The following is an 18,836-nucleotide window of genomic DNA, read 5'->3' on the forward strand; positions in this document are numbered from 1 at the left end:
AACAAAGTATAGAAAAACATGGTTATGCAATAAAATACACTTGTATATGTATTGTATATTCGCAGTTGTACTTACACTGGTGGACTACTATACATGTAGTCTATGCTTCGACAATCCCATTTTGCATCAGTATACAATTCAGTCAACACTAGGGCCTTTATCAGTTTAGCTTACTATACAGATGGTTATTGTTTCATCTTTTTATTAAACCAATTAATAATGCAGCTTCATCACATATAATGGTTGCTTATTAAAAACTTCTATATAGTAAGACTCACAGCGTACCCTGTTAGAATTTATTTTTATTGTAACTTAAATATTTATTTGTATTAATACAATTGCATTATCATTTATTTCTGAGTTATTCCTGAAATTTCAAGTCTCTATATTTCGGCAAAGTTGGTTTAACATCGATTACAATATTTGTACTTAATAGGACAAAAAACGAGCAAATAAAAACGTTAATTTAATAATTTTATACTTTTTAATATGTTTTAAAACTATTCATTTACAATGCCTAAATGACTTCAAACAAATTTTAAAGTAAAGATGAAGTATACAATCACGTACATTATTTGTAGTTAAATTAAAAAATCAAAAGAAAACAAATCATGATTTCGATCCAACAATATGATGATGTAATCAAGTTAATAAAACAGAAAAAATTAAATCCACTGATTATTGTGGCTCTGAAGCAGTGCTGTCACATAATGATAGTATACAGTATATTGTTATTGTGTTATTATTTTTATCTGTTATAGCCTCTACTCCAAATTTCTACTTAATATTATAAGCTGTTCTCAAATTAAAAATACTTAAATGAAAAGAAGAAAATGGAGGATGTTTGCGTAAGTTTTGAGATTTTGATTGAGGTAATATGGTATTCATGTTTGTCTTTGGTTCAGGAATAATACGTGAAAAGGTTGGCAAAGTGTTATGGGACACCATTTATTCTGTATCTCAATAATTATTCTGCAATTTAAAGGAAATGAAGTTGATAACTCAGGTTTCTTTTACTTAGTATAAAAGCTTTTTACGAACACGAAAAACAAAAGAATCATATAGCTTCAAACGATGATTAATTATGCTTGTGACAAGTTCTTTAATCAATTACGATTATAAAGCAAACAACTCTTTCAAACAGGTACCAAATATTAATTACACAAGAGTAAAAACAGAGCACATATTAGATTGTTAAATGATTTAACATGCTCGAAGTAGTCGTCACTAATGGAAGGAAAGTACATGTAAGATAGAAAGTGCACGATATGCAATGAGACGATCTCAGTCCTCACGACAAAGCCTTGCACCTTGGCACAACAGTGCAGCTTGTGTACTGCATACTCCTGTGTCATTCCTTATACATGGTAGGTGCAAGGGTTGCATCTTAATATACCTACACGGGAACCCGGATTTACTGATTCCTATTGTACATTCATTTGTAATACGCTCACAATATGTACTATTTGATATTCTGAGATAATATGATGAAGTGAGCACTAATATAAAACACCCTTTGCCATAAAGGTTACCCCTACCAGAACAAAATTGTAAGAAGCGGTGTTTGTCCTATATTAGTGTAAGGTGTCTTTGAACTTTATATTATTACTCTCTTCTATACAAATTTCGAAGCGATACACCCCATGAGGCGAAAATTACGGCCAAAATAGGCCACGAGAAACAAAAATTCTACTATATACTAATATTTGTTGGATAATTTAGGGAAGATTATGTTCCCAATATACGTCACACATTTTTACTTACAACATACACATACACAATTAATATCTATAATTATTAACTGGAGAGAACACTTTGTGTTATTCGTCTAGCTTTAACCAGGCATAAGAACAAACAAATAAAGCCAATTTATATAACAAAATATTACATGCATAATTTACACGTTATGTACGCTGTATCTTTACTGACAGGCAGTTCTGAGAAATAGTTGTTTGAATAATTTAACTACAATACTTTACAAATAAAAATGCTATAAATCATACCTTTGCTTGCTTAATGTAGTTTGGTTTTTGGTTAATAATTTTTCTCAACATCAGAAAACGCATACGTGATCTCGTCGATACAATGATAACAGAATTAAATTTTGAATGTAGTAAGTTTTAACTTAAAAAACTAAAACTATTTATTCTGCTGAAATCGTTTAAATATCATGTAAACCTGAACTCAGGTAGACGGCGGCTGAGGAACCTCACAAACACTTACATATAAAAGTAGAGTCACCAGAAATCCTAAAAAAGTTAATAAACGTTAAGTTAATTTAATAATAAATGTATTATTTGTATGTCCTAATTATAATTTGATTAATATGATTAATTCAATAATAGTAACGCTTAGAATAATACATTGTTTCAATGGGAAGTTAATACTTGCTTAATATAAAAAACAGTTAACTACATCATCACACGGAGAAGAGTATAAAATTACTAACAGTTTAAAAGTTACGTGAACCGCATTTATTGAAGCATACTAAATAGTAGATTATATGAATACTAATATGTAATAATAAAATATGAAATAAGTATGTTAAGATTATTAAGATAATTCCAATAAATTTAACTATCTTTGTAGGTACATACCAAAGATTCCAAAGACCAAGTCTGAAGCACTACTCTTTAAACTTTTACTGTATACAACGTAACACATTTTATGCCCACTGAAGGGATCTTGGACACATAAGAGGGACAACTAAAACTAAATAGACAAAGTTGTGCGTAATAAACAACTTAAACAAAATCTAAGTGGTTGGATCAATGATTTGGTTATGTCCTTCATTCGGTGCGCTCAAAACACTGTTTTTGGCCAAACATTTCAAACCGGTACAGATATCTTATTAGTGCTTGTGATAGAACGTTTCTTCATCCAATCTGCAGGAAATTTATTCTAGTTCATAAATATTAAAGTAAAATAATCAAATCAGGAGGTCTAGGAATCGAGTGGATTTTCTTAAACGCAACGACCCATCTTTTCTTAGTTAAAAGTATGAATATTTTTACTGATTAAAAAAGTACCATATATTTCTTACGTGGGTTTCGTTAAAAAGTTCATAAAAACCTTTTTGTGCGGTTGTTTCAAGTGTATGTTCATTCCACTAGCCGAATGATTGGTAAACCTGACGATGTTGCACTTAAAATAGTGTTGTGGTCAATTATTTGGTGAAATATAGGAAATATACCTAAGAAGGGCAGTTTAAAAATGACTTGGACGTAACTTAATTTACTATACTTAAAAGAAATATGAATCCCGAACGATGGATTGATACGCATGGACCAACCCGCTGGTCAGTGGGCGTAAAAACCCCGGTTTTAGAAAACCCGTTATAATGCTGTGGTTTTAGGGCTAACAATTGTGGATTGTTGGAGGTTAAAACAAATGGTCATGAAGTTATGCGGTAATTTAATAACTCATTGACCACAATAAAGCCTACATAAAACTTATTAACACTTAGCTTTTATGACTATATTAAACGCGAAGTATGCATCCACCAATTGTCATTATGGTTGGTTTAAACAAGCTTTCAATTTTGGTGCTGACCTCTGGACGTGGACGTAATCTGGTTGTGAAATTAAATAAACCTGTTCTAGTCACATAAGTGAAACTTTCATAAAGTGGGAAGATAAATAAGGAGGATGTTTATACCGAAAATTCCGTCAGGCCACCACAAAATTTGCCGCAGAACCGGCATTACTCTTATAATGTAAATTTACAGATTAATTGGCAATTATCTATAACTAAAATTTGAATATTCCTATTTATGAATTATATAATATATTTAACTAGCAGATACCAGAGGATTTGCATGATATTGTTTGACAAACAACAGGGACCCTCATACGCATATTCCTTGTAAATGGCACACAAAATACTAAAAAAGTAATGGCGACTGAAAGGTATTCAAATTTCCTGATCCACACCAAAATAATTGGACTTTATGATCGAATAACAGTGTTTTAGGGCCCTGAAGATAGACAGTGTAAAACTTGAACTATTTTACAGCAATGTGGAGAAACCTTAATGTAAAAGTCTCTACCTTTCTTAGTGAAAGGACATTATGTAATACGACTTATGATGGTGTCCTATGTTATTTTGAAAACGGATGTAGACATAAATTTGTCTTGTCTATGGTTAAACGTCTCATAGGTTTAAGGAAATTGCGAGTAGCTCTTATTTCAGCGTTTTTGTTTGTAGGAACACGTCTGGTTCAAATTAGCCATATTTCCGATAGTAAATTTGAGTTAGCTTTTTATTTTCAGTAAACAATTATATAAATTTTGCACTGAGATTAAATTCAATATAGAAAATAAAAATGGTGTGTACATATATTTCCCACAAACTTTCTATAAGCTGCTATAAACAATATTTTTAAGTTTTAAGTAATAATAATTTCAAACAAAGAACAGAGATGGCCAGATTTTTAAAATTCCTATCTGCGATTCCAATACTCCTTAAATGTATTAGATTTAAAGTAGGTTTACAGTTTGTTTCTAAATTCCTTTTAGGTTGAAGCAATCTTGAACAGTAAATAGCTTCAAACGTCAAACGGTTTTCGAGATGATAGGTGGACAAACCTATGCGCGGGCGCGCGCGCGCACGCACGCACGCACACACACACACACACACACACACACACACACACACACACACACACACACACACACACACACACACACACACACACACACACACACACACACACACACACACACACACACACACACACACACACACACACACACACACACACACACACACACACACACACACACACACACACACACACACACACACACACACACACACACACACACACACACACACACACACACACACACACACACACACACACACACACACACACACACACACACACACACACACACACACACACACACACACACACACACACACACACACACACACACACAGATACATGAATTTTTTCAAAACTTACATGTCTGGTGCATTGTTATTACTGATTCATTGCAGTCGCTTGTTTCCTCAAATTTGTAGTCACGGAGTGAATGGTTCATTTAATCATGTTAGTGCAGAGTCTCTCCGATTTTGTTCATTCAGCTGCTGTAAATACATCGCTCCACAAGTTCACAGGGAACCAAGTTCGAGTACCTTACATGTACATATTCTCAATGTTGTTAATTAAGTAAATCCGAGTAAAGTAAGTGCTGTTATATAAAAATGAGATAATAATATTTGTAACTACTATATATATATTACACAACGACAGCTTATATATTGTTGCTGACAGTAAAATAGGATGTAAATTGTAACTATAAATGCATTTAGACAATTAATTAGAACGCTGCGTGAAAAGAAATAGGCTAATCGGGTCGAAAGAAACCATTTCTTCCAATATAACACGTAAAAACAGAGGTATGCAATACGGGAGAGGATATGTACTCATCGTGGACTCTGGGAAAGCAGCGATAGAAAGTCAACAGTGCGGAGAGAGACAGCTATGATGTCCTGGTCTTACACATGCGTGGGGCTGTCCACGTGTACCTGGTATGTAGAAAGTGTCTGTTGGCGTTGTCTGGGAACCTGATACTCCCAACTGTGTGACCTTGACACCGACTCAGCTACTCACCGCCTGCATTAACCTGGCATCTGTTGTACGGACCTGTTTGTTTGGAGTTTACTACTTTTAAAGAGCTGAAATCGATGATAGAATTTTTAGAGATATCTCCATTGTCGAGTTTTACAAAGCATGAACAATACTGCTTACTAGATATAGAATACATACTGTCTCACATAATTATACATGTCCTTAACGATCTTGTAGCTTCATATTCATATTTTAAAAAAATTGATCGGTTTATATATGAATTTGAACCTTTATTTTATTTTATAATGAATGATATAGTAGAAACTATTATGATAATAAACTGAATTTTAATTTAAGATAAAACTTATGCTGTATATTCTGGGTGATTGCGATTCATGAATAACTTGGAAACCATACGGATAAAACAAAAAAGGTTTAAAAAATGACTATACGTGAATTCATACCGGTTACTGATTGTGCATAATGAAATGTCTCTAAAAATAAATTAATAGTTTATTTATCAAAGGTGAAAGTACAAAAATAGATAAATTCTAAAGAAAATAATTTAATAATTTCTCCGCGAAACTACTTTAGCTTCTAAAATTTTACGGACAGTTCTCAAGTGGATATCTAGTTTCTTTTTACATATTATAAAAAATTCTGTAAACACACTGTAGTTATTTAAAATGTAATTTCCAAGTAAAATGTCAGTAATATAGCTACTACAAAAATAAAGAGGTTTCTATTCACTGCTGAGTGTAATTTGAAGAGGAGAATGTTATTTCTATTGACTCTTTATGATGCTTTAAAATCACAATGTTTCTGCTGAACGAGTATTTCAAGCAGTGAAAAAATAGCGGTCTAATTTATTATATCTAGTTATCTCAAAACACATTACAACGCTAATTGCTAAATTTAAGTATGGACAAGCACGTGTTTTAGAATTACTGCAATCTTCACCTCAATTTCTAAGGGATGAATTAAAACAATTAATTATTTATATAATATTGCGTAGTAGTTTATAAAAACAACGCTGTAGGCTCAGAAAGATTAGCTTTAAACTAAATAAAGATTTAGTGTATGTTAACTTCAAATTCTACAAACATTAAAAGCTCGTGTAAGCGTTTAAAGCTTCAAAGTGCTGCCATTCTTCCTGGATTTACCGTACTTATTTATTTATACATTTTACAAAGCTACAACTACAATCCAATGATCTACCAAATTCGACTTTACCTTTAAGTAGTGGATTATTCTAAACACAATATTTCTAACTATACGAACCTTTGAGGTACTAACTTCAAAAATTCAATAAATGTCCAGTTATTTATGGTATAATTTATTGGTTTAAATTTATTTCAATAAATACAATTATATATATATATATATATATATATATATATATATATATATATATATATATATATATAAAACGCTGTTTTGAATTTCTTAGAAACATCCCCGAAAAATAATGTTATTGTATGAATACATTTGGCCTATTCGAATAAAATAATAAAAACACAAATAGATAAGTCACTTGAACCCTAACTCTGTTATTGATAAACCCGTGATATTGGGTTGAGTGCATGGTAGTTGTGTGTGGAACGACGAATAGGGAAGAAAATGGTAATGCCATAATACAAATTTTATTTTATCGCTTAGTGTATATATCTTTGCCTAATTATTATTAATGATTGCAACTTAATTATGAAAACTATAAAACTGCATTAAGTAACATCTGAATTTGCCTTTCCAACAATTAAATAATAAATTTATATTCACAATAAACAAATTAAATGAAAAAATTGACCAAAAATATAATCGAATTTGAATCGTCATACAGCAATAAATTGACAGTATTTTTGGGGCAAAAGAAAATACATCCAAGTTCAATAATGACTTTTCCCCAATCTTCTGTAATACTCTTAATTAAGACTTAGAGCAAACAAAACTGTCAGATGAAACTTGGGCATATCCGGCAACATAAAGATTAGGAACCGTATATTTAGCAGTGACACTAACTGATGAGTGAGTGTCCACTTTCACAAGGTGTTCATGGGACTGATCCATTAGCACTCCTACAGAAGCGTTTCTCTGCCTTCCCACTTCAGACCTTGGGCAGTTCTCCCGGATATCGCTGTTGTCCTCTGTCATAATGTCCGGTCTTTAACTTAACCGTACTGGCGGAAGGCGACTCAACAAGTCCACGATTGTGAAACAACGCCCTCCATTTTTTAAATATGTTAGTTATTATCTGTGACAGTTTATTGTTTGCTTATCTTCATGGTATTTAGGTTTATACCACCTGATATATATCATGATGAAGTGATATAATAAAAACTTGGTTATATAGGATTTATTTGGGGAAAAGGTTAATTAATCCAAAGTATTCCTGATAGTTCGGTCGTAAAGTCTGTGTCTGTCAGTTGTTACACACAGACATATTCCCTTAGGGACTCACAAAACAAATGGTCAATACAATTACCAGCTTAGAATGGTTGGATCGGTTTTTATAGAGTTAAAATTTTACATTTCATATTCTAATCTGCGTAAAAGTAAAAAAAAAAAAACATACTACTCTAATTTTAACTGTAACCATTTTAATTATTATTGAATTGGAAAAATATCCCGATAAAGAATTCCGGGTGATTTTCTAACCAAGCTTGAAGAAAATTTGTTGAAACCCAATACATAAATTTTATCATGTAGTGAATATTCATTAGGACTTCAAAAAGCTTTTAATTTATACTAACAAAGCAAAAGTCCATTTTGTAATCAGTCCCAAGATGTTTTATATTATGATCTATGACTTCAGTGAATGGAATGTTAAAAGTTATTTATGACTTAAAAATGTAATTTTTTAAGGAAGTGAAATTGGAGGAAATTAATTGCATTATAAATAAAATAAACATAGAGTTTATATAAAATAGTGAGTTCTACGATTGTGCTTGTCCAATCATGACATTTCGCTGTGCGTTATTGAAGCCTAAATAAGCTGGCACAATTTCTCTTATGACTGCCAGGGAGATGTACAAATTCCTTTCTATAGGATTATATGCCTGTCTATCTGCCCCCAGGACATCTCGAGATTGATATGAGCTATAATTTCGAAATTTTGCATAAAACCTCTACAAAGCAGTAATAATGAGCGGGTGTTTGTATGTTTTAAAAATAAGTAAACACGCCTTACTCATACCGATAATGCACTAAGCACAGTACTTCCATATTTCTGTAAGTTGTAAAACCACTAACTTCTTAACAGTTGAACTGCGCAACGTCGCATCGCTTCGTTCCTAAAGTACACAGCGTGAAATGCTAATATCTTGACCTGCAGTCACTGAGGTTTAGAATTCTAGTACAATTAAAGTATTAAAACTATTTGCAATAAAGCATCCCAAGTTTTAAAAAAGTTTTCAATATATGATTATAAGCTATCACAGTTTAATAATGAGGTATAAGTTAATTGCACGAAGGTTTCTACACAAAAATCATACCTTTACTTACTAAATTAAACAAATAATTAAAAATCTGAATACATTAATGATTCAACATTGTAATTTATTTGGTAACATTGAGTTCATATATTGAGAAAAGCTGTCTTGAATAACAACTACTGTAATACTTTCCTTACAGAATAAACAGGCGATGTTTACCGAAAGCAAGGCGTGAGTCAATATCACAGCTTATTGAGATTTATTCCCTTGCCGTGAACGTGTAAATAAATCTGTCTTCTTTATCTGGCCCCATACGGTTTTGTTTGTATGAATAAAAGAAACAGACGGAAATACAGAATATAATAGTTTAATCCAAACCTCTGGATTTTCTAATGATTTATATTAAATTTTCTTTCACCTTAGCAAGATCTTTGAGAAGAGAATTTGGGTATGAAATATGACGTGTAGTAAAAATATTAAATACTTGTTAAATAATAGAACATACATGATTTATTGTATTTATTCTCCTATTTATACTGATAGCTAATGCTTTGATTCAGAATTTACAAAATCAATACCCATTTGTTTCATTATCATTTAAAAAAAGCTGGACCTTAGTTTGGCTAAAGAATATTTACTACTACTAAAGTGCTGTTAAATTTTACAAAAAGAGTGTAGTAAGAAAAAGCCTTAGAAGCATTAGGATGATAGAATATACAAACTCCTCATTAGCGGTGAAATATAAACAATTCAAATAATTTTAGTTGTATGAAATAATTTAAATCTGTCATTAGACGACATGGTTAGTTAAAAGAATGTTTTGTTGCACTGCTGTGAGTTTAAACTATTCTTTCGTTTTTACTACAGCTATGATAATATTAAGTAAATTTCACAAAGGAAAATACACAAAATTTATGATTTAGTTTTCATTGCTTTTAAAATTTTCTCTTTTATTTTAATGCGATCAAAGACAATTTGAGCTGTTTAGAGGCACACGTGGTAAAATAATGTGTTATATTTTAATATTGACAAACAATTTTTAATTGAAAGAAATCTGCATGCCTTTTATATTCTGTTAAAAGCCCATATTCTGTTTATATTTTTTCCATAAAACCATATTCTACAATTTGATTAACCTTTTTAATAAAGTAATCCCAGATAATGAAAAAAGTACGATGTCACTTTTTGCTTTTAATATTAAGTCAGAAATTAAACTAAACACTTACAAAAATTATAAGTTATATTAAAATATGGAACAATTAATAATTAAAAAACCACTCAAGACGTGTCTTAAGATAAGGTAAAGAATAGAGATTTACCTCTTTTGAGGAGGGTCCAAAATATACAATTGTGAACAAACAGTTTAAACCGTTCAAGCAATTGGTTTTATTCATTTCTCATATTGAAATATTAGCTTGCCATGGAGTGATTTATTCTATTTAAAATCTTTACAATAAAATTTTTGGTATACATTAATGAAAATGTTTGATTACAATTTGTTTGACCATTTATAATGATAAAGTCTTAAAGAGCACCCATCTATTACACTACAAAATTATTCTCCTTATTTTCAGTTATATTTCGCTAATAAATACAAAGGTAGCTGTAGCAAATAAGAAAAGCTTTACTTGAAGGTTTACTACTTATGATTTAAACTCTAAGGAAACAAACGTTAAACTGTATTGAAATTTGGAATACATTTAATGCTTATATAAAATACAAACTAGAAGGAGAAACCGGAAACTAATAGGTAGAGCATTAGAATCTACTTATTAATTAAATAGTTAACTATTGTTGAAAAATTACAACAACCGCTGGTAACCTACAATACATGAGAGTCTAATGCTCATCACTTTGTAAATATAATTAATTTGTACTTAATTACAACTGAAGCTTGAAAGACCAATCAGTGTCTGAAACCGGCTCAGATAATGCCTGCATTTAACCTTGTTACTGTGTAAGTACTACCACTGCCGCTGCACTATCGCATTGCAGTAAATTGTTTAGCTCCCAGTTCGGGCTCTTCTACACAATTAACGGAAACATACCCTAGAGGCTTCCAGATCAGGCCATCAATTGCAACTGAAGCATGAACGATCAATCAGAGACTGAAACCGGCTCAGATAATGCCTGCATTTAACCTTGTTCCTGTGTAAGTACTACCACTGCCGCTGCACTATCGCATTGCAGTAAATTGTTTAGCTCCCAGTTCGGGCTCTTCTACACAATTAACGGAAACATACCCTAGAGGCTTCCAGATCAGGCCATCAATTGCAACTGAAGCATGAACGATCAATCAGAGACTGAAACCGGCTCAGATAATGCCTGCATTTAACCTTGTTCCTGTGTAAGTACTACCACTGCCGCTGCACTATCGCATTGCAGTAAATTGTTCAGCTCCCAGTTCGGGCTCTTCTACACAATTAACGGAAACATACCCTAGAGGCTTCCACATCAGGCCGTCAATTGCAACTGAAGCATGAACGATCAATCAGAGACTGAAACCGGCTCAGATAATGCCTGCATTTAACCTTGTTCCTGTGTAAGTACTACCACTGCCGCTGCAGTATCACATTGCAGTAAATTGTTCAGCTCCCAGTTCGGGCTCTTCTATACAATTAACGGAAACATACCCTAGAGGCTTCCAGATCAGGCCATCAATTGCAACTGAAGCATGAACGATCAATCAGAGACTGAAACCGGCTCAGATAATGCCTGCATTTAACCTTGTTCCTGTGTAAGTACTACCACTGCCGCTGCAGTATCGCATTGCAGTAAATTGTTCAGCTCCCAGTTCGGGCTCTTCTACACAATTAACGGAAACATACCCTAGAGGCTTCCAGATCAGGCCATCAATTGCAACTGAAGCATGAACGATCAATCAGAGACTGAAACCGGCTCAGATAATGCCTGCATTTAACCTTGTTCCTGTGTAAGTACTACCACTGCCGCTGCAGTATCGCATTGCAGTAAATTGTTCAGCTCCCATTTCGGGACTCTTCTACACAATTAACGGAAACATACCCTAGAGGCTTCCACATCAGGCCATCAATTGCAACTGAAGCATGAACGATCAATCAGAGACTAAAAAACCGGCTCAGATAATGCCTGCATTTAACCTTGTTCCTGTGTAAGTACTACCACTGCCGCTGCAGTATCGCATTGCAGTAAATTGTTCAGCTCCCAGTTCGGGCTCTTCTACACAATTAACGGAAACATATCCTAGAGGCTTCCAGATCAGGCCATCAATTGCAACTGAAGCATGAATGATCAATCAGAGACTGAAACCGGCTTAGATAATGCCTGCATTTAACCTTGTCCCTGTGTAAGTACTACCACTGCCGCTGCACTATCGCATTGCAGTAAATTGTTCAGTTCCTAGTTCGGGCTCTTCTACACAATTAACGGAAACATACCCTAGAGGCTACCAGGTTAGGCCATTAATTACAACAGCATTAACGATCAATCAGAGACTGAAACCGGCTTGGTAAATGCGCGCATTTAACCTTGTTCCAGTATAAGTATTACCACTGCCGCTGCACTATCGCATTGCTGTAAATTGTTCAGCTCCCAGTTCGGACTCTTCTACACAATTAACGGAAACATACCCTAGAGGCTTCCAGATCAGGCCGTCAATTGCAACTGAAGCATGAACGATTAATCAGAGACTGAAACCGGCTCAGATAATGCCTGCATTTAACCTTGTTCCTGTGTAAGTACTACCACTGCCGCTGCAGTATCACATTGCAGTAAATTGTTCAGCTCCCAGTTCGGGCTCTTCTATACAATTAACGGAAACATACCCTAGAGGCTTCCAGATCAGGCCATCAATTGCAACTGAAGCATGAACGATCAATCAGAGACTGAAACCGGCTCAGATAATGCCTGCATTTAACCTTGTTCCTGTGTAAGTACTACCACTGCCGCTGCAGTATCGCATTGCAGTAAATTGTTCAGCTCCCAGTTCGGGCTCTTCTACACAATTAACGGAAACATACCCTAGAGGCTTCCAGATCAGGCCATCAATTGCAACTGAAGCATGAACGATCAATCAGAGACTGAAACTGGCTCAGATAATGCCTGCATTTAACCTTGTTCCTGTGTAAGTACTACCACTGCCGCTGCAGTATCGCATTGCAGTAAATTGTTCAGCTCCCAGTTCGGGCTCTTCTATACAATTAACGGAAACATACCCTAGAGGCTTCCAGATCAGGCCATCAATTGCAACTGAAGCATGAACGATCAATCAGAGACTGAAACCGGCTCAGATAATGCCTGCATTTAACCTTGTTCCTGTGTAAGTACTACCACTGCCGCTGCAGTATCGCATTGCAGTAAATTGTTCAGCTCCCAGTTCGGGCTCTTCTACACAATTAACGGAAACATACCCTAGAGGCTTCCAGATCAGGCCATCAATTGCAACTGAAGCATGAACGATCAATCAGAGACTGAAACTGGCTCAGATAATGCCTGCATTTAACCTTGTTCCTGTGTAAGTACTACCACTGCCGCTGCAGTATCGCATTGCAGTAAATTGTTCAGCTTCCAGTTCGGGCTCTTCTACACAATTAACGGAAACATACCTTAGAGGCTTCCAGGTCATGCTATCAATTACTGAATATCGTAGATTTATCGACCCGTAAAAATCATCCCACTTAGATTCTTCCTTTGTTAAACTAGAGTATTATTTTTAATTTTACATTAAGAGTTCTTTAAAGGCTTTGCATCCAGAATATTGAACTCACTCTAGTGCAATATTACATAACTCTAAATAATGAATTAAGATGAAGATACATTCTACAAATATATTAAAACCATCACTTAAAGTATAATGTAAACCTTATTCATCGTTACTGAAAAATTCTCGTATTTTTAAAGGTTACTTGCATTGTTATTTCTTATTAATGTACATTTGTTTAGATAAATTGACTATTTGATTGGTCATTAATCGCTGTAAATTTTACTTTAAAAAATTGTATGGTAATCAGCAATAATATGTATTGCATAACTTAAATGAAACGGTAAACCGTATTCTTTGCGAGTTAAATATTAATGGGAGCTTAGTGTAAGAGGAATCTTTACCTAAGGTATGTTACTTTTGCTCTTATATAATTTTCTCTTTTTCAGTGGTTCTAATATTCAACAATGATATTTTGACATATGGACCTAACATACCTCAGAACATTATTATAATTTATTACTGTACTGAGAACTTTACCTTATTTTAGTTCTAAAACCATATAACGTAATGTATACACTTTAACACCTTCTTTGTGAGTATATACTGAACGAAATGGAGTTATCCCTTGACAGAACGCCTTAATTCGTCCGGCGCAATTAATCTGTTAATCTCTAATAGTTATTATCCTCTTCAGAAACGTCAACACCGTGTATTACTTAGAAAAAGACAAAGTTGGTCACAACAGGACGAGCTGAAGAAGAAAATTATTGAAGTTCCTGACATTCAGCCATTCCATCAAGTTCCTAGAACTTCCGGTCAATAATTGAGAGGAATTCCTTCTGTACATCTTCTCAGAGACCTCCTTATTTCGAGTTGAAGTCAAATTGGCTTCGAAGAAAAGACATGTAATGCATGAGATAGGATTCTTTGTGAAGCCGATTTCTTCAAGTGTTTGTGAGTTTTTCACTATCCATTAAACCAAGCGTAATATGAGGACATTTGTAATATATTATAATACGGCTGGAATAGACTAAAAAACAAAGAGCCCATCTATTCTCTACCATTTCAATCTAGTTTCTTTTGTTTAAACCGATGATGAACGGTGTAGATATTTATCATGAAAACAGTATATTGTATCTAAAGAAATGTTGTAGTACAACACATTCCATACACCAATTTAAAGGACCTTAGTATTCCTGGGTTTTCACATAGGACTATGCGGTACTCGTAGTATTAAATTGTACCTACAATTATTTACCTACTTCGTTACTATAGGCCCTGTAAAATATAGTTATTTTAATATTTTGGGAGCACAGTGTGAACTTGTAGGCAAATTCCTAGGTCAGCTATTCTCAGATGGTTTCGTGTAATGTAACCTCTCACAGGACAGTTTTCCATATTCTATTTCTTTATGTTTATTGGAATAAGGAGTATGTTAAATCAAATAAAAAACCTCACATGGTAAAAAGCTTTATCTATAATTAACACATAGCACTCCATCCGAAATAATCATGACTGCAATACTAAACCACCTGTTCAATACCCAACGGCTTAAAGAAAGCAATACGTGGAGGCAATTTGATAAGAAGTTGCATTTGTATGCTGCCAGTAATTTTCACACTACTGTCAATACCCTATTTTTTAATGGTGCCGAATCTCAATTTTTATAACTATGAAATAGTTGACTTTTACACTGTGAGCTACTCTCTCGTAAATATTTTTTTTAGAGTTATTTTTAGAGGTACCTGTATGCTCGTAAGGAATACCATTTTATTCATTTTCAGGATATATGCTGCGCAGTCTATAGAGGCATATATCTCTAGAGGCGCAGTCTATATCTCGGTTGGTATTTAACGTACTGTATTATTTTAGTTATATGAATTGCACCAAAAAATGTAAATGTTTAATGGTGTCAATAAATCTGATTTGATTGGATTTCTTTACAGTGCTCAAATTGTGTAAATTACAAATAAGAGGATACATCTTTCCATGGGTGGAAACAATAGTTCTTGTTAGAATCTATGCTAATGTTTTAATGGCTAATTGTATATTAAATAAATGTATAACCTTATATAACAAATGCTTAAAAATAAATATCCATCGCGAAAATCTTCTCACTGCTTCTTCAACAGGATGTGCTTCCATTAATAAAAATTCCGCTCATCAAAGCGAATAATTTCCTGTGTTTTCGGTTAGTTTCCGGAAAATAACAATCTTGTAGGGTTCAGCGCTTCTCTCCAGCGAAATTAACACGCTTTGATGCGTTAACTGCTGTTCTTTGACGAAACCCTGCTAATGAGGAAATTAGCTATATAGAGACGCTGTACGATACAGCGCCCAGTAGCAGTAAAATTAATGTGTAGCTTGTTGTTAAGCAAGAAGTAATATTTGATTAATCCAAACCTTTACAGGTTTTAGTGAAAATATTTTGATAATCATTTTAGCAACAGGACAAATACATCTCAGAATAATTCCAATACATGTATAAAACTAAATAGTCCAGGCATATTTAACACAATGAGTACTAAGTTAAAACCAGGAAGGAGTTCACCCCCCACAACTAGTCGAGTAACCGGCTTCGCTATAGTTGCATTCAAAATTTCGCCTATAGCTCACTTCATTCTCAAGACGGCCTGCGGATAGATATACATGCAAATACATGTACCCAAATAAGGAAAATACATTTAAAAAATATTTTCTTTATGTACATCATGAAGAAAATAAATGTTTACATTCCCTGGCAGACACAAAGTAAATTGTGCCAGCCTAATGAGTGATAGGCTTCAATAACGCTAAGGAAATTCCCATGGTTGTACTTGCTATCATAGAATTAATTCTTGCCTCCGTAGAAAATAATATTCATGCAAAAATCAAAGTGAAATGTAATTTAAGTCATCAAACTTTTCTCAATATATTGTTGTTCTTCAAGTTAGGTAGCATAGCAGAGCTCTAAAGTTAAATATAAGATTGCTCTGAAATTAAGTTTTAACACCGACTATTAGTATTTAATTTTACAATCTATTATATTTTATTTTTACTGTATAATAGGACGAATGTGTTAATATATCACTTAACATACAATATGATTGTATTCAGCTTATTTATACATTTATTTATTCTGGTATTTTCTCCTTGCCTTCATGGTTACCCCTAAGACCAATGTTAATATATATATTCGCTAACACTCAATCACATTACATATAGGGGCATGCACCATCATTAAAGTCACTTTGAATGACATAGAAATGAAGCTTTATATAAATTTGTTCAAGATATCGTGCGGACAGACGTATAGACATACAGCCAGATAGAAATATAATTGGTCCAGCCCATCGAGTGATAAGCTTTACTAACGGTCAGCCAATAAACGAAAATGAAATTAGGAGAAGTGTTTCCTATAGTTTGCTGATCATCCTATGTTCATGTTCACCTTTTTACTGCTAAAAATACTTATACAATATACAAGTTTCTACTTTATATATTTTGACGCCAATGATATAATTATACACTTGCTCATTAGATCTAAAACATATATTTATCTATCGGTTGTAATACAGATATTACTCTTGTACCCAACTTTAGCCATGCTCTGCAAATACATTCCTTTCATAAAAAGAATTGTGAAACCCTGAGCACAAAATAAACGAATTAGTCACAAGTGCAAACGTTTTTTTTTTTAAGTGTAGGTCTGGCTAAATCTCCTTGCATGAATAAGTGAAACTCCAAAAACCTTTAAGAAATTGTGTATAGGTAACGCACTTAGGTTATTTATAAAAATAAATTTTTTTAACTTGACAGTACTAGCATACAAAATAAAATTTTCAAGGGCATGTATAAATTTCATATACGAACCTATCCTATCCAATTGGAATAAATAATGATAATATTTACGAAAAATTTAACTGACAGTAAACAGCTGTTGACAATGTTAGCTGAAGTTTACCCAGAGACAGAAAAGTTTGATTACATTTAAACTCAATAAATTATTAGGGGAATAGTGCTTGATTTCATATACAGTATTATACAGATTGCAAAGACAACATTATTATTTAATTTTTATCACAGATTTCACAAATGAAGAACAAACTATCTAGTGAATTGGAAATACTATTTAAACGCTGCTATAAAACCCACCTTTATGGACGAAAAAATCTGTGAATGTTTGCACAATCGTAACTGGTTGGCTTCTTGGACATTGTGAATGAATATTTTCATAAATAGATGCTTTTTGATCAAAAGTAGTCATTTTAAGTTTACGCATGTATTTATTTTCTCGATTGGTTGAAAAAATCAAAATCAATTATAGTAACAGAAATATCATATACCGGAAGTAGATGCTTTTCCAGTTAAGCTAATTTTCATTATATATATATATATATATATATATATATATATATACGCATATATTTATGTTGCTATGTATATAGCAATGAGACATTGTATCAATATTACCCATAAAAATCGAATTTAGTATACAGTTGTCAGGTTTTTATCACATCAGAGCTCGGTCCCAAGGAGTCAGAAGAAAATTTTAAATTAGAGCATACGTCGAGATGTATATCAAATTAAAGTTATTTTTTAACAAAACACAATGCCGCAAACCGGACCACAAGAGGTTTACTCTATCCAAAATAGCTACGTTTTTAAAGATTCCTAATATATCCGGATGTATTTGGCGGCTTTTTTTCATTGATAGGATGAATTAGTCCTTGTGTACTGGCAAATGATCACAACAATGGGATTTCTGAGATAGTGTATTATTCTTGAAAAGCCATTAGCCTTTACATCCTTGTTAGTAAGTGAAAGTTGTTGATGATATTGTGTTCCAGTAAAAAATAGGTGCTTTAATTTAAGATTTTCTTCTGAATCCTTTCGGGCCGTCCCCATGATGAGATATAAATCTGACAATTGCATAAACAATTATATTCTCATGGGTATTATTGATATACCAAGTCTCATTGCTCTCCAAGTAATGGTTAAACATTATTTTACCGTTTCGAGACTTTTCAAGCACACTGTATATTCCTTACTTCTGTTAAAAAATCATTATATGACTCCATCATATTATATTATAAAAAGTTGTAAATATTACTAGTAATGCACTCAGAGATCAGCCTCAGTGGGGTAGCCTAATTAGATCAGGCCT

This window comes from Homalodisca vitripennis, chromosome 1 (genome assembly GCF_021130785.1).
Source record: "Homalodisca vitripennis isolate AUS2020 chromosome 1, UT_GWSS_2.1, whole genome shotgun sequence".
Taxonomy (NCBI): domain Eukaryota; kingdom Metazoa; phylum Arthropoda; class Insecta; order Hemiptera; family Cicadellidae; genus Homalodisca; species Homalodisca vitripennis.